This window comes from Pristiophorus japonicus, chromosome 2, assembly GCF_044704955.1.
Source record: "Pristiophorus japonicus isolate sPriJap1 chromosome 2, sPriJap1.hap1, whole genome shotgun sequence".
NCBI lineage: Eukaryota > Metazoa > Chordata > Chondrichthyes > Pristiophoridae > Pristiophorus > Pristiophorus japonicus.
In genome coordinates, this window is record NC_091978.1 from 64,899,879 (window position 1) to 64,927,839 (window position 27,961).

Here is a 27,961-nt window from a genome sequence, read left to right on the forward strand (position 1 = left end):
ATTGATGATGGCTCTTTATTTGTAAAACTGAAGTGTTTAATGTTTGTAAACTTCCCTTTAAACCCCCCCCCCCCATTTCCTACGCCTGATTTTCTAAGTGTAGACAAGGTTTTTCTGAGCGTACAAAAATCTTCACTTGCTCCATTCTAAGTTAGTTTGGAGTATGTTTTCACTGACGAAACTTTCAAAATGGGCGTAAGTGGCCGGACACGCCCCCTTTTGGGAAAAAAAACCCAATTCCAAACTGAAACTGTTCGAACTGACTAGAACTGGAGCAAACTAAATGCCGAGAATTGCAATTTCTAAGATGCTCCATTCTAAATCAGTCGCTCCAAAAAAACAGGAGCAACTCAGGCCGAAACTTGGCCCCAAGGTTACGAATTAATTTTAATGTTGTGGGAATGTAAGGCAAAACTTGGGTTTTGAAAATGTTGGAAAAGAAATAGTTCATGCTGAGAGGGGAATTGTCAGTGTGGGGAAAAATACTGAGTGGGCTACCCAGTTTCTAATTTACATCCATGAAGTTTTTTGATGAGGTAACAGAGAGAGTTGATGAGAGCAATACAGTTGACGTCATGTACATGGATTTCCAAAAGGCACTTTTCGGAAGGATATGAAGGCCATCGAGAGGGTGCTGAATATATTTGCGAGAACGATTCCAGGGATGAGGGACTTCAGTTATGTAGATAGACTGGAGAAGCTGGGGTTGTTGTCCTTTTGAGCAGAGAGGATTAAGAGGAGATATGATGGATGTGTTCAAAATCATGATGCGTCTGGACAGAGTAGATAAAGAGATACTGTTCCCATTGGCGGAAGGGTCGAGAACCAGAGGACACAGATGTAAGGTGATTGGTGAAAGAACCAAAAGCGAAATAAGAAAATCGCTTTTTACACAGAGAGTGGTTCGGACCTGGAATGCACTGCCTGAAGGGGGAAACTGGAGGCAGACTCAATCACTGCTTTCAAAGGGGAGTTGGATAAGCACCATAAAGAAACATTTTCAGGGCTACAGGGAAGGGCAGGGGAGTGGGCCTAGCTGAAGTGCTCTTGCAGAGAGCTGGCACAGGCTCAATGGACCGAATAGCCTCTCTGTGCTGTAACCATTCTGATTCTATGACTTTGATTCAGAATGATTGCAAATTGGTCATATTTGTGGCCAATACCAAACTAGGAGGGGCAATGGAATCTAAGGAAGTGGCACAGATGTTACAATGAGCTAAATAAAGTATGAATGGGCTGAACCAAGACAGATGAAATTTAATGTAGATAAGTGTATTGTACATAAAGAAAAATGAGTGGCACACATAATCCATGAAAAACATGCAAGTAGCTCAAGATGAGTTTAAAAGAGATCTCTGAGTCCGAGTAGACTCGGCACTCAACATATCCAACTAATGTACAGTAATCAACAAAGCCAATAGAATATTGAATGACATAGTCAAAATAATAGATTGCAAGTCAGACCGAGCTGGCTGAGTCCTAATGACATTGCTGCCAGACTGATCTTCCGACAAGTGGAGAGAAGACCAACACAAGGGAATAACTTACTTGACCTCATCCTCAGATGCACCAGATGTCATAGATGCGTCTGCTTATAACAGTATTGCTTGGAGTGACCACCGCACGTCTTTGTGGAGATCAAGTCCTGTCTTCACACAGAGGACCTCCTCCATCATGTTGTGTGGCACTACCACCATGCTGTTTTGGTATCTTCATACTCTTCCCTTTATAGAATACCAAATGGATTTTCAGGCTGATTAACAGTCTGATAGGTCGCGATGTGAACGCTCCTTCTATGGCCATAACCATCTTTATTCTAGTTGATTGATTGGGTAGTTAGTCCTATATGATGGGAGGGTTTTATGGGCTTCCCAACCCATACGATGAGGGTGGGGGGGAAGGTGCACTCACAGCCAATGAACGCGATTATTCTGCTGGATGTCAACCCAGAATTCAACCGGAACTCCGGTCCTGCTGGAACTATCTGGAGTGGGGTTCGAATCCTGTACTTTCTGACTCGGCGAGAATGCTGCCACTAAGTCAAAGGTTTACTCCAGTACCATGCTAAGTGGATAGATTAAGAATAGATCCAGCAACGCAAAGCTGGACAACCATAAAGCACTGTTGACCATCAGCTGCAGCAGATTTGTACATCACCACATTCTGTAACCAGCATATCCCTCATTCCACTACTGCATTCAAGTCCGATCAATTCTGGTTCAATGAGTAGAAACATAGAAACATAGAAAATAGGTGCAGGAGCAGGCCATTCAGCCCTTCTAGCCTGCACCGCCATTCAACGAGTTCATGGCTGAACATGAAACTTCAGTACCCACTTCCTGCTTTCACGCCATACCCCTTGATCCCCCGAGTAGTAAGGACTTCATCTAACTCCCTTTTGAATATATTTAGTGAATTGGCCTCAACTACTTCCCGTGGTAGAGAATTCCACAGGTTCACCACTCTCTGGGTGAAGAAGTTTCTCCTTATCTCGGTCCTAAATGGCTTACCCCTTATCCTTAGACTGTGACCCCTGGTTCTGGACTTCCCCAACATTGGGAACATTCTTCCTGCATCCAACCTGTCCAAACCCGTCAGAATTTTAAACGTTTCTATGAGGTCCCCTCTCACTCTTCTGAACTCCAGTGAATACAAGCCCAGTTGATTCAGTCTTTCTTGATAGGTCAGTCCCACCATCCCGGGAATCAGTCTGGTGAATCTTCGCTGCACTCCCTCAACAGCAAGTATGTCCTTCCTCAAGTTAGGAGACCAAAACTGTACACAATACTCCAGGTGTGGCCTCACCAAGGCCCTGTACAACTGTAGCAACACCTCCCTGCCCCTGTACTCAAATCCCCTCGCTATGAAGGCCAACATGCCATTTGCTTTCTTAACCGCCTGCTGTACCTGCATGCCAACCTTCAATGACTGATGTACCATGACACCCAGGTCTCGTTGCACCTTCCCTTTTCCTAATCTGTCACCATTCAGATAATATTCTGTCTCTCTGTTTTTACCACCAAAGTGGATAACCTCACATTTATCCACATTATACTTCATCTGCCACGCATTTGCCCACTCACCTAACCTATCCAAGTCACTCTGTAGCCTCATAGCATCCTCCTCGCAGCTCACACTGCCACCCAACTTAGTGTCATCCGCAAATTTGGAGATACTACATTTAATCCCTTCGTCTAAATCATTAATGTATAATGTAAACAGCTGGGGCCCCAGCACAGAACCCTGCGGTACCCCACTAGTCACTGCCTGCCATTCCGAAAAGTACCCATTTACTCCTACTCTTTGCTTCCTGTCTGACAACCAGTTCTCAATCCACGTCAGCACACTACCCCCAATCCCATGTGCTTTAACTTTGCACATTAATCTCCTGTGTGGGACCTTGTCGAAAGCCTTCTGAAAGTCCAAATATACCACATCAACTGGTACTCCTTTGTCCACTTTATTGGAAACATCCTCAAAAAATTCCAGAAGATTTGTCAAGCATGATCTCCCTTTTACAAATCCATGCTGACTTGGACCTATCATGTCACCATTTTCCAAATGCGCTGCTATGACATCCTTAATAATTGATTCCATCATTTTACCCACTACTGAGGTCAGGCTGACCGGTCTATAATTCCCTGCTTTCTCTCTCCCTCCTTTTTTAAAAAGTGGGGTTACATTGGCTACCCTCCACTCGATAGGAACTGATCCAGAGTCAATGGAATGTTGGAAAATGACTGTCAATGCATCCGCTATTTCCAAGGCCACCTCCTTAAGTACTCTGGGATGCAGTCCATCAGGCCCTGGGGATTTATCGGCCTTCAATCCCATCAATTTCCCCAACACAATTTCCCGACTAATAAAGATTTCCCTCAGTTCCTCCTCCTTAATAGACCCTCTGACCACTTTTATATCCGGAAGGTTGTTTGTGTCCTCCTTAGTGAATACTGAACCAAAGTACTTGTTCAATTGGTCTGCCATTTCTTTGTTCCCCGTTATGACTTCCCCTGATTCTGACTGCAGGGGACCTACGTTTGTCTTTACTAACCTCTTTCTCTTTACATACCTATAGAAACTTTTGCAATCCGCCTTAATGTTCCCTGCAAGCTTCTTCTCGTACTCCATTTTCCCTACCCTAATCAAACCCTTTGTCCTCCTCTGCTGAGTTCTAAATTTCTCCCAGTCCCCAGGTTCGCTGCTATTTCTGGCCAATTTGTATGCCACTTCCTTGGCTTTAATACTATCCCTGATTTCCCTAGATAGCCACGGTTGAGCCACCTTCCCTTTTTTATTTTTACGCCAGACAGGAATGTACAATTGTTGTAATTCATCCATGCGTTCTCTAAATGTCTGCCATTGCCCATCCACAGTCAACCCCTTAAGTATCATTAGCCAATCTATCTTAGCCAATTCATGCCTCATACCTTCAAAGTTACCCTTCTTTAAGTTCTGGACCATGGTCTCTGAATTAACTGTTTCATTCTCCATCCTAATGCAGAATTCCACCATATTATGGTCACTCTTCCCCAAGGGGCCTCGCACAATGAGATTGCTAATTAATCCTCTCTCATTACACAACACCCAGTTTAAGATGGCCTCCCCCCTAGTTGGTTCCTCGACATATTGGTCTAGAAAACCATCCCTTATGCATTCCAGGAAATCCTCCTCCACCGTATTGCTTCCAGTTTGGCTAGCCCAATCTATGTGCATATTAAAGTCACCCATTATAACTGCTGCACCTTTATTGCATGCACTCCTAATTTCCTGTTTGATGCCCTCCCCAACATCACTACTACTGTTTGGAGGTCTGTACACAACTCCCACTAACGATTTTTGCCCTTTAGTGTTCTGCAGCTCTACCCATATAGATTCCACATCATCCAAGCTAATGTCTTTCCTAACTATTGCATTAATCTCCTCTTTAACCAGCAATGCTACCCCACCTCCTTTTCCTTTTATTCTATCCTTCCTGAATGTTGAATACCCCTGGATGTTGAGTTCCCAGCCCTGATCATCCTGGAGCCACGTCTCCGTAATCCCAATCACATCATATTTGTTAACATCTATTTGCACAATTAATTCATCCACCTTATTGCGGATACTCCTTGCATTAAGACACAAAGCCTTCAGGCTTGTTTTTTTAACACCCTTTGTCCTTTTAGAATTTTGCTGTACAGTGGCCCTTTTTGTTCTTTGCCTTGGTTTTCTCTGCCCTCCACTTTTCCTCATCTCCTTTCTGTCTTTTGCTTTTGCCTCCTTTTTGTCTCCCTCTGTCTCCCTGTATAGGTTCCCATCCCCCTGCAATATTAGTTTAACTCCTCCCCAACAGCACTAGCAAACACTCCCCCTAGGACATTGGTTCCGGACCTGCCCAGGTGCAGACCGTCCGGTTTGTACTGGTCCCACCTCCCCCAGAACCGGTTCCAATGCCCCAAGAATTTGAATCCCTCCCTGCTGCACCACTGCTCAAGCCATGTATTCATCTGCGCTATCCTGCGATTCCTACTCTGACTAGCACGTGGCACTGGTAGCAATCCCGAGATTACTACTTTTGAGGTCCTACTTTTTAATTTAGCTCCTAGCTCCTTAAATTCTTTTCGTAGGACCTCATCCCTTTTTTTACCTATGTCGTTGGTACCAATGTGCACCACGACAACTGGCTGTTCTCCCTCCCATTTCAGAATGTCCTGCACCCGCTCCGAGACATCCTTGACCCTTGCACCAGGGAGGCAACATACCATCCTGGAGTCTCGGTTGCGTCCGCAGAAACGCCTATCTATTCCCCTCACCATCGAATCCCCTATCACTATCGCGCTCCCACTCTTTTTCCTGCCCTCCTTTGCAGCAGAGCCACCTACGGTGCCATGAACTTGGCTGCTGCTGCCCTCTCCTGATGAGTCATCCTCCCCAACAGTACTCAAAGCAGTGTATCTGTTTTGCAGGGGGATGACCACAGGGGACTCCTGCACTATCTTTCTTGCACTGCTCTTCCTGTTGGTCTTCCATTCCCTATCTGGCTGTGGACCCTTCTCCTGCGGTAAGACCAACTCACTACACGTGATACTCACGTCATTCTCAGCATCGTGGATGCTCCAGAGTGAATCCACCTTCAGCTCCAATTCCGCAACGCGGACCGTCAAGAGCTCGAGGCGGATACACTTCCCACACACGTAGTCGTCAGGGACACCGGAAGTGTAGAAGAGCATGCCGGGAGCAGCAGCTGGTATATCTGAAAATGAGATGCTAACCTGGTGAAGTTGCAGCACAGGATTACATGCATAAGAACATAAATAAGAACAGGAGTAGACCAGGCAACCCCTCGAGGGTGCTCCACCATTCAATAAGATCATGGATGAACTTCCAAATCAACTCTACTTTCTCGCCCTATCCCCATATGCCTTGATTCCCTTGGAGTCCAAAAATCTATCGATCTCAGTCTTGGATATACTCAATGACTGAGCATCCACAGCCCTCTGGGGTAAAGAATTACAAAGATTCACAAACCTCTGAGTGCAGAAAATTCCTCTTGTCTTAGTCCTAAATGGCTAACCCATTATCGTGAGACTATGGGCTCAATTTTTCCCAATGCCGTTTTTTTTGGCGTCTTTCAAGAGTTGCGCCTATATTTTTTGGCCTCGACTACTCCCCAAAAAATAACTTGCAAGTTTCCCCGTTCTAATTTTTTTAAATTGCCGCCGCGCAGCCTATCCTTTAGCTTCGGGGGCTGGAGCCTAATGTCTGCACCGAAAGAAGGATGCCCCCCCTCCCCTCTACGAATGCGTGAAAAAAAGTTTTTTACATGACTGCTATGGGCGCGAATGCCCAGTACACCTTGGTCTGCATTCAGCCATTTTTAAAGAGTCAGTTTTGTGTGAGAACGATGTGACAACTTTAATTCTCAGTGGAAAAAATCGGAGCTGCAATATGCAACGCGGCTCAAGGACCAAGAATTTTTCACACGAAGTGGAGGCACTAATTACTGTGAGGTCAGATGGCACGAGCTGGACACCAGCAGAGGTCACACAAAAGTTTCAGCAAAAGGAATGAAAAAACGCTGGAACCAACTTGCTGAAGATTACTGTGCAATGGTGACCACCCCGAGGTCTTTAGGCCAGTGCCAAAAGAAGTGGCAGGACCTTGATCAAGTAGTTAGTGTGAGTAATATTTTCATTTATTCACTGGAATTGCAGTTGTAAATGTGACCATCTGCATGTCCCACCCAGCAGAAAGACACTGTCTACTAAAAAGTTATATTTTCATCTTTGCAGAGGAAAGTGGCACACAACAAAAGAGAGAGAACTCGAACAGGAGGAGGCCTGGCAAATCTGCACCCACTGACACACTTGGAAGACAGGGTCGCTGCTTTGATTTCTTTCTGGAGAAAAGCAACCACCACAGCACAAGCTGGGCTCACTCAAGGGAGAGGTTAAGTCCTGCAAATTCCACAGTCTGGCTTTGCTAAATGTTAAGTACTGCGTGGGCTAGCCATGTTTCGGTTCATGGGGATGTCTCCGTCAGCTACGCTTCGGTTGATGCAATGTGCTATCATTCAGCATGGGCCTTCAAATCCGCCTGCTGCCTGCGCTGTGAGAGCCTACTCATGCCACCCACCCTGCCCCCTCCTCTGCTGCTAACCATTTGTCTGTTCTGTTATATTTTGCAGAACTTGAGGCCAACCCTGACAAGGCTGAAGCCGATGCAGAAGATGATTCAGACGTGGACATGCCTGAAGAAAACATCTTCCAATCCCACTTTCCAGACCAGGAAGGGGAGGATGAAGCCCCAACCGTTGTACTCACTCTGGAGGAGGTGCTAGTGCTGCCCATTTAGGTGCCAGCCCCTTTCCTGAGTGGTACGAGTGTTGAGACATTCCATGGTTTCTCTCAATCCGAGGCTACGGGTCCCAGTGGAATGCAGCGAGCCACACCCAGGGTGAGGAGGGGAAGGAGAGCCTAACCGCGCTCTCCTGAGGCGCAGGATGTAACGGGTGTGGTTCAAATGATTGCAATGGGATGGGTGATGAGTTGTTGGAACAGTTGGGAGAAGTAACAACACTCTCCCGAGGAATGGGAACACTGTCCGAGCACATTAGGGATGGAATGTCGCATGTAGCTGATGCACTGTCGGTGAACATGAGGGAGGGAATGATGCAGGTAGTTGAGACGCTGTCGGGGCACATGAAGGGAGGGAATGTCTGAGGTAGCTTCTGCAATAAGGGAACACGCCCAGACCCTTTGTCCATTGACAGAATCAACTGCCACTCCCACTCTAATTCCCAGACCAGCCTCTGAAAAGGCCCAAGCTGAACCTTCCACATTACCGTCTGCCCATGTCCCCATCAAAAAATGCGCATTACCCGAGATGCTTGAAAGAATAAGCTTGGTACCAACCCGAGAAATGTTGCAGGGGTGGAGGCACCAAGACCAAGCGCAGTGGGTGGTCTTACAATAAGGTGGAGGAGAGATGGATACAGCCTTTCTTTGCTGTTGTTGTTACTGTTGTAACTGTTCTCAAATTAAGTTTTTTTGTAAGTGATGTAAATTTACAAATTTAAAAGTTTGTAAGTGATCTTATAGTTTGTAAGTGATCTTAACTGAAAACTTTAAAGTTTGAGACAAGAAGATTTTTATTAAAGTTAAGTACAAACAAGTGTTCAACTTTTGAATAAAATATATTTTAACTTATAACTGAATAATTTCCATTATTTATTCCATTAACACAACACAACATTAAGGAACAGGTCCAAACAGTAAACATAATCCATGTGGAATATTTGCCGCTGAGTCTTCAGGCAGCAAAGCATTCACTGATGAGCTGCTGGTGCAAGGCTCGAGCAATCGTTAAAGGGCTACGACGGCCCGCCGTCGTTCTCCGGGTTCAAGTAGTTGCATGGCTTCCTCGTCCTCCTCGTTCTCGTCATCTGCATCTTCCTCCTCATCAGCCATTCTTACCTCAGGTGTGTCGTCTTCTACCAGCTGCTGCCTCATGGTGGCTAAGTTATGCAACAGGCAGTAGTGAACTAACTGACAATCTCGTGGGAGTATTGCAAGTAGTCTCCGGAATGGTCCAGGCATCGGAAACGCTGCTTCAAGATGCCAATGGTCCTTTCTATTATGCTGCGTGTCTCGGTGTGCAACATGTTTTATTCCCAGTCAGCTTCTGTCCGCGTTACACGTAGGGGCAGAATGCCAGTTCTGCCCTTCTGGCTGCTGCTGAAACATGGCAGATATAGCGCTCTCGCGTAGGATGAACGCATCATGGGTGCTCCCAGGGTATCTCTGATCAAACTGCCATGATGCGATGCATGTCATCACAGACAAGCTGCACATTCACGGAATGGAAGCCTTTTCTGTTCCTGTACATCTCTGAATCCGCCAAAGGTGCTTGCAAAGCTATGTGGGTACAGTCAATGCAGCCCTGTACCTTGGGGAAGCCAGCAATCCTGGAGAAGCCCACAGCCCTGTCATGCATTGTCTGGGGGGCGGACATGGGGAACTTTATGTAGTCATTCCTCTGGGCATATAGTGCAGCAGTCACCTGCCGAATGCAGATTTGTGTTGCATGTTGAGAAATGGCGCACGCATCCCCAATTGTGGTCTGGAATGATCCAGATGCATAAAATGAAAGTGCAGCTGTAACCTTTACTTCAACTGACAAAGCAGTCCTCCTGACGCTTCTAGGATGCAAGTCTGCTTTTATTAATTCACAGATCTTGGTTACAACTTCTTTGCGGAAATGCAGCCTTCTCACACAGTCTGCATCTCTCAGGTGCAGGTATGAACACCTGTCTCGATATACCCAATGTGGGTAAAGCCTCCTGCCCATCATCCTACGTGCTCTGAGGTTTCTCAGGTGATGTCTAATCAATCTTCTCCACAGCACAATCATGCAGAAGCCTTGCACGCGGTATGGCATTGTCAATATTGCCCCCATAAGTTTAATTGTAGCTTTGCAAGAAGCTCAAAACAGCAGGAAAAAGCACTCGCCTTCTTTCCTCTTTCTTCCCAAGGTCGACACATGCGCAATAGGCTTGCTTAGAACGGGAAGCTAGGCATCCAGTAAAGAAACAAAGTCGAATGCAATTCTTTAATTTTGATTTTTTTTTCAAGGCAGCGCCCCACCACTGTCTCCTCACCGGGCTCGAGGGTCGGCTGGCAGAATCGCGCTCTCGCACGGGCTCGGCATCCACTCCACACCTCACCCCGGCCAGGTTTCTTTAAAAGCTATTGTATAACATATGGGTTATCATTCCTCCTCCTCCCTTCTTCCCCCCCACCCCCCCCCCCCAGGCTTCTTTGGAGCCGAGCCCGTGTCCAGCCGAGGGAGAAATTCTGCCCATCGACGCTCTGACCCTCGAGCCCAGTGAGGAGACGTTCGGTGGTGGCATGGTATTTCGAAAAAAAATCAGAAATTAAAGAATTGCAGTGGACTTCTATTTTCTCCCTTTTGACTTTGGAAAAATTTAACTTCATGATGCAAAATCTTTGCCTTCTCTTAAACTTCGCCTAAAAACGATGGCATCTTTCTGCGGTGATTTTTTTTTTTAACGTGCGCTGCTTTTTCTGAAGTGGCCAGAAGGTTTTTTGGGAGTGGTCACATACGCCATCCGAGAAAAAAATGTAAGTTCGCCAGACTTGCTTAAATGTGAAAAACTGGCGCAGACATCAGGTTGCGCCCCCATGACGCAAAAAAATCCGAATCTAAAAAAATCGTAACTAACTGAGTTACGCTGGTGCAGGAACTTGGAGATTTTTCATTTACTCCCCCAAAAAAACGCCGCAAATAACGGGAAAATTAGGCCCAATGACCCCCTAGTTCTAGAATCTCTAGCCAGAGGAAACAGCCTCTCGTCAGTTACTCTGTCAAGCCCTCTAAAAGAAATTTATATCTTTCAATGAGATCACCTCTCATTCTTCTAAGCCCCAGAGAATATAGACCCATTGGATAGTCAAGGGGCTATAGTGGGTGAGGAACTTACCACTATCACAATCACGAAGAAGGTGATACTCAGTAGGATAATGGGACTAAAGGCCGATAAATCCCCTGGACCTGATGGCTTGCATCCTAGGATCTTAAGAGTAGTATTGGCAGGGATTGTGGATGCATTGGTTGTAATTTACCAAAATTCCCTGGATTCTGGGGAGGTCCCAGCAGATTGAAAAACTGCAAATGTAATGCCACTATTTAAAAAAGGAAACCGACAAAAAGCAGGAAACTATAGACCAATTAGCCTAACATCTGTGGTTGGGAAAATGTTGGAGTCTATTATTAAAGAAGCTGTATCATAATTCAGTCAGGCAGAGTCAGCATGGATTTATGAAAGGGAAGTCATGTTTGACAAATTTGCTGGAATTCTTTGAGGATGTAACGAACAAGGTGGATAAAAGGGGAACCAGTGGATGTGGTGTATTTGGACTTCCAGAAGGCATTTGACAAGGTGCCACATAAAAGGTTACTGCACAAGATAAAAGTTCACGGGGTTGAGGGTAATATATTAGCATGGATAGAGGATTGGCTAACGACCAGAAAATAGTGTGTTGGGATAAATGGTTCATTCTCTGGTTGGCAATCAGTAATTAGTGGGGTGCCGCAGGGATCAGTGCTGGGACTCCAACTATTTACAATCTATATTAACGATTTGGGTGAAGGGACTGAGTGTAACGTAGCCATGTTTACTGACGATACAAAGATGGGAGGAAAAGCAACGTGTAAGAAGGACACAAAAAAACCTGCAAAAGGACGGTGAGTATGCAAAAATTTGTCAGATGGAGTGTAATTTTGGAAAGTGTGAGGTTATGCACTTTGGCAGAAAAAAAATCAAAGAGCAAGTTATTATTTAAATTGAGAAAAATTGCAAAGTGCTGCAGTACAGAGTGACCTGGGGGTCCTGGTGCATGAAACACAAGGTTAGTATGCAGGGACAGCAAGTGATCAGGAAGGCCATGGAATCTTGGCCTTTATTGCAAAGGGCATAAGAAATAGGAGCAGGAGTAGGCCACACAGCCCCTCAAGCCTGCTCCGCCATTTAATACGATCATGGATGGAGTATGCTGTATATCACCAACGATGTCTCCGCAAAATTCTCTGGGAGGACAAGCGCACCAATATCAGCGTCCTCGTCCACGCCAACATCCGCAGCATTGAAGCACTGACCACACTCTGATCAGTTCTGCTGGGCTGGCCACATAGCTCGCATGCCATACACAAGACTCCCAAAGCAAGTGTTCTACTCGGAGCTCCTTCACGGCAACCGAGCCAAAGGTGGGCAGCGGAAACTTTACAAGGACACCCTAAAAGCCTCCCTGATAAAATGCGACATCCACACTGACATCTGGGAGTTACTGGCCCAAGACCGCCCTCAGTGGAGGAAGTGCATCCGAGAGGGAGCTGAGCACCTCACATCTCAACACCGAGAGCACACAGAAATCAAGCGCAGGCAGCGGAAAGAGTGTGTGGCAAACCAGTCCCACGCACCCCTTCCCTCAACGACTTTCTGTCCCACCTATGACAGAGTCTGTGGCTCTCGTATTGGACTGTTCAGCCTCCAAAGAACTCACTTCAGGAGTGGAAGCAAGTCTTCTTCGATTTCCGAGGGGCTGCCAATGATAATGATCATGGGAAGTCTTGCTACAGTTATACAGGGTATTGGTGAGGCCACACCTGGAATACTGCGTCGAGTTTTGGTTTCCATATTTACGATAGGATATACTTGCTTTGGAGGCAGTTCAGAGAAAGTTCACTAAGTTGATTCCGGAGATGAGGGGGTTGATTTATGAGGAAAGGTTGAGGAGGTTGCGCCTCTACTCATTGGAATTCAGACGAATGAGAGGTGATCTTATCAAAACATACAAGATTATGAGGGGTCTTGACGAGGTTGATGCAGAGAGGATGTTTCCACTGAGAGGGGAGACTAGAACTAGAAGGCAAATTCTTAGAATACCTGGCATTTAAAGCTGAGATGAGAAGGAATTTCTTCTCTGAGGGCTGTAAATCTGTGGAATTCGCTGCCTCAGATCTGTGGAAGCTGGGTCATTGAATAAATTTAAGACAGAGATAGACAATTTCTTAACCGATAAGGGAATAAGGGGTTATGGGGAGCGGGCAGGGAAGTGGACCTGAGTCCATGATCGGATCAGCCATGATCGTATTAAATGGCGTGGCAGGCTCGAGGGGCTATATGGCTGCCTCTTGCTCCTATTTCTTATGTTCTTATGTACTCCATTGCTCCTCATAGGATAGCCCTCTCATCCCAGGAATCAATCCAGTGAGCCTTTGTTGCAACCCCCCTAGGGCAAGTAAACTGTACACAGTACACCAGGTGTGGTCTCACCAAAGCCCTATATAATTGCAGCAAGACTTCCTTACTCTTGCATTGCAACCCCCTTGCAATAAACTCTAGCATACCATTTGCCTTCCTAATTTCTTGCTTTTTTGTATATTAATTTTCTGTGATGTGTACAAGTACAACCTAATTCCCTCTGAATCCCAACATTTATTAGTTTCTCACTAATTAAAAAATATTCTTCTTTTCAATTCTTCTCACCAAAGTGGATAATTTCATACTTCCCCACATTACACTGCATCTGCCACCTTCTTGCCCAATCACTTAACCCTTTGCAAGCCTCTATGTCCTCCTCACAGATGAGGGGATCGAATGTAATATATCCAAGTTTGATGACGATACGAGTAGATGATCTTTCTTGGCCTCCTCCTGAGGTACCCACTCTCTTCACTCCATGTAACATCAGGAAACAGCTGACTGTACTGGATTCAGCAAAGGCTATCTGTTCCGACAACATCCCGACTTTAGTGCTGAGGATCTGTGCTCCAGAACCAGCTGTGCCCTCGTCAAGCTGTTCAGTACAGCTCCAACACTGGCCACTACTTGACAATTTGTCTACAAAAAGCAAGACCAATCCAATCCAGCCAATTGACACCCTATCAGCCGACTCCCAATCATCAGCAAAGTAATGGAGGAGTTGTCAATTGTGCTATCAAACGACACAAATGATCTGCTCACCGTGCTCAGTTAAGGTTCCGCCAGCGCTATTCTGGTTAAAGTGGAGAGGAACCCTGCTAAAATCTATAGTGGAATAAGCAAAACAGCATAAATAGGAGATATTTGAGTCATTATATCTCAGCCTCTTTGCCTTTCAATTAGTTCTGTGCATATATCTCCGTGTGATCTCTTTCGGTGTTCAGCTGCTCCATTGCTGATTGAAAGGCAATATGTAATATTTCCGAGTAAGTTTTCCCGTGTGATTATTTAAAATCAATTTTATTTTTATTATAATGTAAAAAGAAGTGTGCTACTGCTTTCCCTATTTTACTTACAGGATTTTTATTGATATGTCCTTTTTGAATCTAAAGATGGAATCACATGATAACTAGTCTTAGTATAAAATAATTTTATTTTGTACCATTGCTGCAGTTATAGTGTGATTGCAAAAACAGAAAATGCTAGAAATACTTAGCAGACCAGTCGGCATCTGTGGAGAGATTAGATAAATTAATGTTTCAGGTGTAGATCTTTTGTCAGTACTGGAAGAAAATGCACATGAACAGCATTGAAAAAGGGACAGAACAAAGGGAATGGGGAGTTAAAAAACACGCACATGAGGATGTAGAAGGAACTATAAAATGCTTAACTGGAAAACGAGACGTTAAATGGCTGAAGTGATATTAACATGACATAAAAGGAGGAATAATGAGAGAAATTAAAGACATTTACCAGTTAGAAAATGTGTGAATGCCTGAGGAATTGCGCAGTAAGGTAGGTAAAGAAAGAACGAAGGTGCATTTATGGGAACTCCGGACGTTTCAAACCGCTTTGCAACCAATTAAGTGCTTTTGAAGTGTAGTCACTGTTATAATATAGGAAAGGTGGCCGCCAATTTATGCACAGCAAGGTCCCACAACAGCAGTAAACTATATGACCAGATAATCTGTTTTATTACTGTTGGTTGAGGAATAAATATTGGGCAATATAACAGGGAGAACTACCCTCTTCTTCAAATAGTGCTTTGGGATCTTTTATGTCTATCCGATACGTTTTAATGTCTGATCCGAAGGGCTGCATCTCCGACAGTGCAGGACATCCTCACTGCACTGTCTCCATACAAAATGCCAATTCGTCCTTACAACATTTCCCCCCGCCCCCCCCTGTAAACACATTTGTCCTACCTGCTACTATGTCATGCCAAAGAGAAAAATCTAAAGTTAGTAAAGTCAATTTTAAGGCCAGTTTTAATAGAAAGATAAGATGCTATTCCTCTAGTTTCTGTTAAGCTTCAAATAAATAATGTAGAAGGTCAAAGCAGAGGTTAGATTGTGATGGGGAATTGAAGTTGGAAGCAACGGAGTTTAAGGTCACACTTGGGACAAAATTGGGATGTTCGGCAAAACAGTCGCCTAAACTGCATTTGGTTTCCCCTGCGTTAATATCACTCCAGCCATTTAGTGATTTCATGTTTTCCATTTAAGCACTTCACAGGTTGTTCTTCTTGTGTGTTTGTGTGCGAGTGCATCTGTGCTTTTTTTTCCCTCCCTGCCCCTCTTTTTTAAAAAAAAATGCTGTTCATCTGTAATTTCTTGCGGTTGTGATGAAGGTCCTACACCTGAAATGTTAATTTATCTGTTCTCTCCACAGGTACTGCATGACCTGCTGAGTATTTCCACCATTTTCTGTTCTGTTTCAGATTTCCAGCATCTGTAGACGTTTGCTTTTTGTTTATAGTATGAATGCAGCCCGTATCCAGAGTCCGGGCCTGACTGTCATTTGCGTGAAGGCAAAGGAGAATTTCCTGGAAGAGGTAGTCTCATTCTACCTCAGTTCAGAGCTCATTTGGACTTTGCCACTTGATTTACACTCTGCAAGTTCCAAAACAATTCAACCACTGAATGTTTGGTCACCCCCGCAGGGCTGAATCTGAAACTATTTATTTTAATGCTAAACTTGCACTCTGTACCGTAATACTTCTTTATATTCATCTTTTACGGTATTGCTAAAATATAAAAATATGCTTTCTGCTTATTAATGTATAGGCTAGTTGTACAGACACGTATCTACAATTTAAGTGCATACTAATTTGAAGCAGGTTGGGTATAGACCCGATTTCAAATGAGCTGTAATGGTGATATTCTGCTTAGTCTGGGTAAGAGAGGGTTAAGTTGAATGTTCCATTACACTTGCCCTTGCCTCTAGGTATTTTATCATAACAAAGATTAAATAGATTTTCATCTAAAAATATACAGTAGCTAACATTTCCCATTGCAAATCAATTGGCCTTGGTGTATTGGCTTGCCATGACTCTAATTGAAGTTTGTTGTAGTAAAACTTAAATAGTAATTTTAAAATCTAAATATGCAGGAAGCCATGTTTTGTGCAGCAAAAGTAATCTATCCCCAAATTGGATGCAGTTATTTTCTACTTATGGGAGTGCAGCTAAGGATAGGTGGAGGGGATTGATTAAAACCGGTATTTAGCAATAATTGGGGGACTGGGGCTGACCAACATATATGACAAATAACTATTCATTGAGTTTTAGGATTTGCTTCAGCACTATTTGATGCTCTGTGTGGGGGTAGGGGGTGAAGGCAGGGAGGTGACCAAACATTCAGTGGTTGATGTTTTTTTATCATGAGTACAACAAATATAGCTGTTGGTGATAATTTGGACCAAGAAAATTACACGGTCTCTTTCCCCTTCTTCCCCAAATTAACCTGATATTATATAGAAATTGTAACTTTATTATTATGCTTAACATATTGGTAGAAAATTTCTATATAGTTAGAAACATAGAAAATAGGTGCAGGAGTAGGCCATTCAGCCCTTCGAGCCTGCACCACCATTCAATGAGTTCATGGCTGAACATGCAACCTCAGTACCCCATTCCTGCTTTCTCACCATACCCCTTGATCCTCCTAGTAGTAAGGACTACATCTAACTCCTTTTTGAATATATTTAGTGAATTGGCCTCAACAACTTTCTGTGGTAGAGAATTCCACAGGTTCACCACTCTCTGGGTGAAGAAATTTCTCCTCATCTCAATCCTAAATGGCTTGCCCCTTATCCTTAGACTGTGACCCCTGGTTCTGGACTTCCCCCAACATTGGGAACATTCTTCCTGCATCTAACCTGTCTAAACCCGTCAGAATTTTCAATGTTTCTATGAGATCCCCTCTCATTCTTCTGAACTCCAGTGAATACAAGCCCAGTTGATCCAGTCTTTCTTGATAGGTAAGTCCCGCCAGCCCGGGAATCAGTCTGGTGAACCTTCGCTGCACTCCCTCAATAGCAAGAATGTCCTTCCTCGAGTTAGGAGACCAAAACTGTACACAATACTCCAGGTGTGGCCTCACCAAAGCCCTGTACAACTGTAGCAATACCTCCCTGCCCCTGTACTCAAATCCCCTCGCCATGAAGGCCAACATGCCATTTGCTTTCTTAACCGCCTACTGCACCTGCATGCCAACCTTCAATGACTGATGTACCATGACACCCAGGTCTCGATGCACCTCCCCTTTTCCTAATCTGTCACCATTCAGATAATAGTCTGTGTCTCAGTTTTTACCACCAAAGTGGATAACCTCACATTTATCCACTTTATACTTCATCTGCCATGCATTTGCCCACTCACCTAACCTATCCAAGTCATTCTGTAGCCTCATAGCATCCTCCTCGTAGCTCACATTGCCACCCAACTTGGTGTCATCCGCAAATTTGGAGATACTACGTTTAATCCCCTCGTCCAAATCATTAATGTACAATGTAAACAGCTGGGGCCCCAACACAGAACCTTGCGGTACCCCACTAGTCACTGCCTGCCATTCTGAAAAGTCCCCATTTACTCCTACTCTTTGCTTCCTGTCTGACAACCAGTTCTCAATCCATGTCAGCACACTACCCCCAATCCCATGTGCTTTAACTTTGCACATTAATCTCTTGTGTGGAACCTTGTCGAAAGCCTTCTGAAAGTCCAAATATACCACATCAACTGGTTCTCTCTTGTCCACTCTACTGGAAACATCTTCAAAAAATTCCAGAAGATTTGTCAAGCATGATTTCCCTTTCACAGGTCCAAGTCAGCATGGATTTATCATGTCACCTCTTTCCAAATGTGCTGCTATGACATCCTTAATAATTGATTCCATCATTTTACCCACTACTGATGTCAGGCTGATCGGTCTATAATTCCCTGTTTTCTCTCTCCCTCCTTTTTTAAAAAAAAGTTCTAATGTGCTAAGCTATAAATCCATGATTTTGAATTTTATTGTACAAAAGCCTGTTGATCCATATTTATCGGGAGTCTGAGGAAGGAAAATTATGATTTCTTTGCAAATTTTAATAGGTAATGACCCACAACATACTTAGTCTGCAAATTCTTATGTTTGAGTGATGCACTGTTTTTAATAACTTTTGATTGAAAAGCAATTTTAAGTTGACAAATGTCTATCTGTATGAAGTGTACATCAAAAAAAAAATGCAGCAAAGGTAATTTGCTATTGCAAACAAAGATGCAGTGCCCAGAACATTTCACCACTGGAGGATTGAGGAGGAGGGTTAAACATCTGGGATGCACTTGGTCACCACTTGCAGTCAATTATGATGCACTTGGGAGAGAGCAGGGAGCAGGTTGCCTTTATATGTTGTGTGATGTGGGAAACGGAGTGAAAATAAGTCACCAATTATGTGGTTTCCTCTTTGAATTTAAAAAAAATAGAAACTATGTGGCTACCATTAAAGTTTTAAAATTAATTTTACATATATAAATCTTTACATGCTTCGGTCATGTTATAACATAGGATGCATGCTACAGATATCACGACACTTATAGATACAATATCTACATTGAGGGTGTTATGCAGCTTGTCAGATTTTGGATGGGATTACTCATTGACTCAATCCATGCCAGCAGTTTAGATCATGTGGGTGTGGCGAAGGAGACAGGAAGAGGATCACATTGGCATTTGGTTAAGGCAGTTTCTGGTACTTGTAGGAAATGAAGGGATGGTAAGAGTCGACATTGCAATGGTTGGCAACTGTTCGCTTTTAGTGTCAGTGGTCAGCATCTCTGATCCCCTGTCGCGCTATTCTTGTGCATTTCAGGATTTTAACATCAGCTCATAATACATTGTGAGTTTTCTCTGCGCAGGAGGGATACTTGCAATGTATTTTGGGATGATTCAAGGAATTCATGATTAGCTATGTTGTTGGCAGGTGGTGAGTATTGGCAGCTCTGAAAATGCTGCGACTCAAACACTGCAACGTCTGTGACATAATTCAACAGCTATCTAAATAAATCACTTGTTATGCATTTTCCAGCATTAAATCACTTTGGAGATGGAGTATTATCACAATTCCAAACTAATCAACCTGTCAGGGTGAGGATTGTATAAAATGTGTTTTCAGAGCACTTACATTGTGTTTCTATGGGCCCAAGTTTCCACATGATTTGCGCCTGATTTTTAGGAGCAACTGGTGGAGAACAGACTATCTTAGAAATCGCAATTCTCCACTTTTTTTTTTCTGCATTTCTAGTCAGGTAGAACAGTTCCACTTTGGAACAGAATTTTTTCTTCAAAAGGGGGCGTGTCCGGCCACTGACGCCTGATTTCAAAGTTTCCACAGAGAAAACGTACTCCAAACTAACTTAGAATGGAGCAAGTGAAGATTTTTGTAGAACTGAAAAAACCTTGTCTACACATTAAAAAATCAGGCGCAGGTTACAAATTAGGTGTCCAGAACGAGGTGGGGAGGGGGGGGGGGGGAGGGGGAGGAGGGAGTCATTAAATTCTATAATAAATCCTTATTTATACTTATACAAATATTATACAAATAAATCCAACCTGAATAAAAATTTATAAGCAAAGAAAAGATTAAATAAACCATCTTCCTACCTGTGTGAAAGTGCTTCAGCCAGGGAGAATGCTGCGAGGGGGGGAGGCGGGGAAAGGAGGCAGCCGTTCGTTCCCGCGGGGGGAGAAGGAGGGAAACGGCTGCCTCAACTTTCTGAGGCTTCCTGCAGCCTTCTCACTGCTGCAAGAAGCCTCAGTGCTGATGTGCTGATGGCAATGTGCTTTTATTAAAAAAATTTCAAAAATTAAACAGCTACAAAGAACTACAAAAATGGCCGAGTGCCAATGTTTCCTTCACACTGCGCGTGCACGAACGCTCCAACACGCACGCGCAGCGTTGCCGGCAGGAAAAAAAATAATTTAAATGGTACCCGCCCCCTCCCACTTACAATATCGGCGCGAGTGGTAGGCTCCGCCCCCCTGGGCGCCGCGCCAAGCAGACATGGAGCTGCAGGGTGCTCCAGAATCGCGCGTTTTTTTTCCGGCGCGAAAAACGGGCGCCCAGCTCGGAGGGGCGCCCGTTTTTTATCGTGTGGAAACTTGGGCCCTATATGTTATTTGTAAAAATTGATAACTGAAGATCGGCATCTTTTTTCATGAAATACCGAGAATTTGGTAGATTGTGTTTCTAGGATTCAGTATTGTTATGATGCATTCCACTTAGGCAATCTTTGTCTGAAATGCACAGATCTCCCCAATCTGAAGCAGACTTTATGGTTGAGAGGGTGGGCAGGATTGAAAGTTAAGATTTATTCTGACTCTCCTGTTCAAACCTTGTGAAACTGATTGCAGGATTCTTAGTGTATAAAGTTAATCAGCTGAGTGAAATCAGACCCACTCTGCTCCTGATTAGCTTTTAGTTTTAGTTTCCTGTTTCTTTGCATTATTTCAATAACTGTTGAATCACCCACAATAGTTCAATTTAACCAACATCCTGGTTCTTCATTTTGGGAATAGTGGCAGTTTATATCTTGGATGAAATATTTTAAAGCAATTTTGTCTGCTGTTTGGTATATTTTAGTCAGATAGATCATATTTTGGAATAAATAATTTTTGGTTTCAAGTGCTCAATCACAGTATACTTAAAAATGCACCAAAAGTATCTAAAAACAAAATCTCCTATCCAGGTTGGGGTGGGTGGTGGGAGGCAGAGGAGCATGTTTCTAGACTTCCCCATGAAAATAAAACCTGCACTATTGGAGCCAACACCGCCCCTCGTCCCCCCCCCCCCCCCCCCCAACCCCTCCACCCCTGGTCAAAAAATTCTAAATCGAACACTGCAGAATTTGTACTTTTAAGTAGTTTTGTTTTTTTCCCCTAGCATAATTTACAGAGTATTGAGTCTGGCTGTAGCTAAGTAATGGCAAGTTCATGTGCACTCTCATTTTTAAAAACTTTTTTTATGTCATATGTGAGGCCATTTGCTTTCATTTTATGCAAACAACATTGTGGAATGTGACCATACAATATCAATCAGAATTCAATATAATAAAAAGGAATATAACTTCTTCAGTGGCCTTGGTAATAGGCCTTTATTCAGCATTGAGTTGCAGCTGTTTATCATTTATTTGAGTTGTCTGCTTTTTTTGGTGCCAGTTTTTTTGAAACCGTTAGTCAGCTTTGTAGATTGACATGCATGCAGTTACAAGTATCAAAATTGTGTTAGTTGCCTTACAGTATACAGCTGAAGTTTGTATTCTGTACAACTTACTGTAATGATACAGACCACTTTTGAAAATAACTATGTTTAGCAGCACATTTCACGTTGGTAAAAATGTTACGCTTTCACATTGAGCATGTAATATCCTCTCCACCCGTAGCTCTATAAATATTGATTGCCTGGTGCAGAGCTGTACAGTTGGATCAGTTCCTGAAATTGTTGGTTTTGTTAATTAATCTGAAGCTTGGCTGTTCCAGTTGCGCTAAAGCAGAGTGGATAATATCTCTGACTTTATCATGCATTCTTTTGCTTGCAAGAACATGAGGAAAATATTTGTGAAATCCCGACGTTTTGCTTCTGTCAAGGGGAAATGGCCAGTGCCAGACAGGTAGATCAGTACCTTTATTTCTTTGTGACACTAATGTGTGCAATGTTTTTAATGGACAATTATGTACTGTAGGTCTTAGCTCATTATGTTCTTGTGTATACAGTGCAATGCTTTAGTTAAACTGAGGTGAACAGTCGAAGAATTTGGAAAAGCATGATTCAATCAAGCAGAGTCGATGTGATTTTATGAACAGGAAATCCTTTTTGACAAATTTGCTGCAGTTCTTTGAGGATATAACATGCAGGGTGGATAAGAGAGGACCAGTGGATGTGATGTATTTGGATTTCCAGAAGGTATTCGATAAGGTGCCACATCAAAGCTTATTGCACAAGATAAAAGTTCACGGGATGGGGGTAATATATTAGCATGGATAGAGGATTGGCTAACTAACAGAAAACAGAAAGTCGGGATAAATGGGTCATTTTCCAGTTGGCAAACAGTAACTAGTGGGGTACCGCAGAGATCGGTGCTGGGACCTCAATTATTTACAATCTATATTAATGACTTGGATGAAGGGACCGAGTGTAATGTAGCCAAGTTTGCTGATGATACAAAGATGAGTGGGAAAGCAAATTGTGAGGACACAAGAAATCTGCAAAGGGATATAGACAGGCTAAGTGAGTGGGCAAAAAATTGGCAGATGGAGGATAATGTGGGAAAATGTGAGGTTATCCACTTTGGCAGAAAAAATAGAAACGCAAATTATAATTTAAATGGAGAAAAATTGCAAAGTGCTGCAGTACAGAGGGACCTGGGGGTCTATGTGCATGAAACACTAAAAGTGAGTATGCAGATTACAGCAAGTAATCAGGAAGGCAAATGGAATGTTGGCCTTTATTGCAAGGGGGATGGAGTAGAAAAGCAGAGAAGTCCTCTACTACTGTACAGGGTATTGGTAAGGCTACACCTAGAGTACTGTGTATAGTTTTGGTCTCCATATTTAAGGAAGAATATTCTTGCTTTGGAGGCTGTTCAGAGAAGGTTCACTAGGTTGATTCCGGAGATGAGGGGGTTGACTTATGAAGATAGGTTGGGCCTATATTCATTGGAGTTTAGAAGAATGAGAGGTGATCTCATCAAAACATATAATATAATGAGGGGGCTCGACAAGGTGGATTCAGAGAGGATATTTCCACTTATAGGGGAAACTGAAACTAGGGGGCTTAGTCTAAGAATAAGGGGCTGCCCATTTAAAACTGAGATGAGGAATTTCTTCTCAGGGTTGTAAATCTGTGGAATTCTCTGTCCTCGAGAGCTGTGGAGGTTGGGTCATTGACTACATTTAAGGCAGAGATAGACAGATTTATGAGCGATAAGGGAATAAACGGTTATGGGGAGAGGACGGGGAAGTGGAGCTGAGTCCATGATCTGATCAGATCAGCCAATGTCTTCTTAAATGGTGGAGCATACTCGAGGGGCCAAATAGCCTACTCCTGCTCCTATTTCTTATATTCTTATGTTCTTAAGCCCCCTTGCAATAAAGGCCAACATGCTATTTGTCTTCCTAATTTCTTGCTATGAAACTGTGTTTCCTGTACGAGGACACTTAAATCTCTCAACACCAACATTTTATAGTTTCTCACCATTTAACAAAATATATTCTTCCTACCAAAGTGAATAACCTCACATTTCCCCACATTATACTCCATCTGCCACCTTATTACCCACTCACTTAACCTGTCTATATTCCTTTGCAGGCTCTGTGTCCTCCTCACAGCTTACTTTTCCAATATTTTTCTACTGTTGCAAAGTGAAAAGAAATGTAGACTGTTTCTTGGAGATCATCATGTTTAATGTGTTGCCACCTACGCTGGGAACATATCTGCTTTCGGCATGAACATGTGTGAAATCTTGATGCAGTATAACAGCAGACGTGTTGGGGTGCTCTCTGTCCTTGTGTCCAAACTGTCGAGTCGCTGCTCTGTAATATGTAATATGTAGTATCTAAGAAAATAAATGTAAAATTGCTGTAGTAATTTCTTTTTGTCCAACCTATTTCTGAGCTGACTTTTCTCGATAACGTTAACCTGAGCTCCTGTAACAATCAAACTTTTTTCCTTCCTTCCTTAAATTTCGCACCTTGTCTTAAACCAAAGAATAAAAAGCAAGTTGCTGTTAAGGAAACACAGGTAATTTACCTGCTGTCGCCTTTTTCCCATAATGATGGCTTATGCAAATTACGTAAATGAGCTACTGAGTGTGAGGGAATAATTTGAGTATTCATCCACTCTTAACTCTTGCTTCAGATCAGAAGACATAGTTTTTTTTAAAGTTGTTTTCAGGAGGTGGGCCACACTAGCCAGTTTACATTAATTGCTCATTGCTAGTTTCCCTGAGAAAGTTTTGGTGGGCCTTCTTGAACCTTTACGTGGTGACACACCCACTGGCATTAGGTAGGCAATTCTCAGTTATGAGGAAGGAATAACTATATATGTCCAAGTCAGGATGTTGTGTTTCTTGGAGAAAAGCTTGGAGGTTCCTAAGATGTTGCTGCTCATGTCCTTCTCTGTGCACTCTGTAGATCATATATAGATCAGCCACAGTGTGCCATTGATAGAAGGAATGGATATTGAGTTCAGTGGCAACATCACACTGATCATTGCAAACATCATAAGATAAATATGGATCAGGAAATGATTTGACCCATCTTAGCTCATCCATTCAGAAGAATTTACAGTCCCTTAATAGAACATCCAACTATATCTTAAAAGACTCCAAGATTTTGGCCTTCATTACTCTATTCCAAAGTCAATTGCAAGTGTTGATCACTATTTGCCTGAAGAACAACTTCCTGACTGATCTAGGTTTTAAATTTGCCATTCACTGGTTTGAACATGTTGGGCTGGATTTTCTCCGACTTTGTGACCAGGTTTTCGCCCCGATTTGACCCACCACAGCGAAAACCCAGTCGGTGGGATCTTTGGGCACTTTTTTGTGGCGCTTCCACGTACCATCGGGGAGAGGTGCAACGCCGCGGATTGTGTTATCGTCATACTTTTGGCATTCTCCGCCACGCCCAGAATACCGACAGGGTCAAACCTGTCAGTGCAGCCCTACCAGCAGTGGTAAGTATGAAGACCTGCAAAAGTAAAGTTTTTATGTTTTAATTATTTTTCAGTGATTTAGTAGGTAAGGGTTTTGTGAATTTTTTTGCAATTTTTTTTTTGTTTTTCTCCCCTCCCAAGGCACCTCTCGCAGCTCTACTGACCCCGAACTAAAGTTGTCAAAACTCGTGGTTTGCGCCACAAATCCTCGTGTAATGCCAACTTTACCGATGACGTAAAGGCCAAAATTTAGGCCTAAAAACGGTAGCGCAGCGAAAACGGTGATTTTGGCATAAAACTACTGTTTTCGCCGACAACTGAAAATCTAACCCTATGGCGCTATTTGAAGAAAGAGCAGGGGAGTTCTCCCAGTGTCTTGGCCAGCATTTATCCATCAGCCAATACCAGCAAAAACAGATGAACTGGTTATTTGTCTTATTACTGTTTGTGCAAAAAAACAGTGCACAAGAAATTAATTGGATGTGTGAAGCAGTTTCGATCTTGAGGACATGAAATGCGATGTATAAATGCATCTTTCTTTGCTTCCAATCTAGCCTGCCACTTCAGTTGTGTGATCAAAGAACCACACAACTTCCAGAGTTTCTCAACTCAATTTAAAATACATTCCAATGGCAGCACTGATTCAGTACATTAAGATGGTCCTGCTATAAATTTATTTTAAAAATTGCATTTGTAGCAGAATGATGTAAAAGCTGTGGATTCTTCAAGATGTACAGACAATTTTTTATTAAAGTGACATACAATGCCACATGATAGTCTCCTAATAACTGTACAACATAGTGAAACAGAGGTTCTTCCTATTTTTTTGCATGCTGAGGTATGGCATGGAAATCTAAAGAGAAGAAAATAACTTATTTTAAAACCTCTGGGAGTGGACCGCTGAAAAATGGTGCAGGCTGTCATGAAAACAAGAATGTACAGAACTGGAAAAAACCATTGTGATCCATCTGGCTGATCACAATGTCTAGTAGATATCATACCCCTCTATCAATTGTTCTCAAGGTACTAATCCAATAATCTCTAGAATTAGCTGATACATTACCCTCTGCATAAAGTAGATGAATCTAAACTGTCATTATACTTCTCCGTTTAAGGCTGTGTCCCATTGTAGAATATCTGACCATGTTAAACATATTGGCATTTCTTTTATCTATACCCTTTGGGAACTTGAATACTCCTGAGCCTTTGCTTTACCAGTGTAAACAATCCCAGTTTTTGCAGCCGCATAATTGAGGTGCCTAATCCAGCTATCAATTTAATTGTCCTTTGCTGTAGCCTCTCCACTGCAAGGTTGTTTTTCTTATATGGTGGCCAGAATTATACACAGTACTCCAGGTGGCACCAGCGGGTTTGTACATACTTGAGCAATTCCTGAGATATATGCTCTATATTTCTCCATGCAAGATCCTATTTTCTCTTCAATGTGGCTGTACACTATGCTGATGGCTTCAGCAATCTTTCCTTTAGTACTCCCAAATCCCCCTCCTGTAGAATAATACCATTTAACTTGCTACTGTTAATTATGCTTTCTCAATCTCATGACTTTGCATTTATCAGACCAGCCCTCCAAACTATCCAGATTATTTTGTGTTTACTGCCTGCTCCCTGTTGTTTGCAGTCCCTCCCACTTTGGTGGTATCTGCAAACTTGGATAGTTTTCTTTCTGCATCCATTTCAAAATAATTTATGCATATTATAGACAGAACCTGCTCACAAACTGGTCCTTGGGGCATTCCAATAATTATTTTCCACGATGATCCAGCTTCACATACAAATCAGGATTTTATTTTTCCTTCAGCCAATTTCCGGTTCATTTCAGAATTATTGCAGTAATGCTTGTTGACCAATCTCCGAGGCGGCATTTTATCAAAAGCTTTGCTGAAATCAAAATATGCAATTTCGACTCTCCTCAAAGAACTCAAAATTATTCAGGCATGACCTTCGCCCATAATGCTATGGTGACTGCTTCTTATAGTTCCATATTTCTCCTGGTGGTTCATCACTTCTTCCTTCAGTATTTTCTTTATAATGGATGTCATGTTGACTGGTCTATAGCTCCTTGAGTTTGTGTTTGACCATTTTTGTACATTGGTAACATATTTCCTTTTCTCCAATCCTTGGGTATAGTCCCCTTTTCAAGGATTCCCTAAAGATGCCTGCTAGAACATATCTAGTTTTATTTGGTACTTCCTTTAGCACCCGATTGAAATTTACTTGTGGCTACAAATCCTTCATCCTATCACTTCTTCGTTGTGTTTTCATATCATTTATTTTTAATAGAATCTTCTGATCTTGCTCTAGAAATTCAAACCCATTGTCTGAAGAAATGATTTTGGTTTGCACTTGTTTCCAATCCATTTGTATCAATAATAACCTATTCATAAATTTGCAATTGAAGTGTGCAGTGTTTTTGCTCTAGATTAAGACAAATAGATATTGTGTGGAATCTCTAGCTACAGCTTAAAATACAAACCCAAAGTAAATTGATCCGAATGGTTTCAAATATTACACTCTAAATAACTACAGACCAGCCAGCCTAATATCGGTGGTTGGAAAACTTCGAGAGACCATGACAGCCAACATGAATTTGTTAAAGGCAAATAGTGTCTGACAAACTTGATTGAGTTCTTCGATGAAATAACAGAGAGGGTTGACGAAGGTTGATATTGTATATATGGTCCTGCAGAAGGCGTTTGATAATGTAGATGGAGAGAGGGAGAGAGGGGTGGAGGTGCAAGGTAAGTTGGTGTGACAAAGGATGTGCAGGGGTAGAGTAGGCAAGGCAAGGCAGAGTGATGGGGATGTGATGAGTGGCACAACAGGATGAGGTTGAATGTGGCTTTGCAGTAACGTTTTGTGATCTGCTCAGATCATTGAAGGGTTTGCACCTCTGCAGCCTGGTCCTCGTGACGACGTCCTTGCTTGTGCCCTCCTGTGCATTGTGTGCAACCAGGCTGCCTTGGTGTCCTGGGGAGGTCCGTTCCACCC

General features: G+C 43.0%; 1 protein-coding gene across 6 annotated transcripts in view; it reads left to right on the forward strand.

Annotated features, from left to right (window-relative positions):
* The window catches only part of LOC139239069 (WD repeat-containing protein 7), a 1,036,818-nt gene that overhangs the window by 44,395 nt on the left and 964,462 nt on the right, over positions 1-27,961 (forward strand). The window lies entirely within an intron of this gene.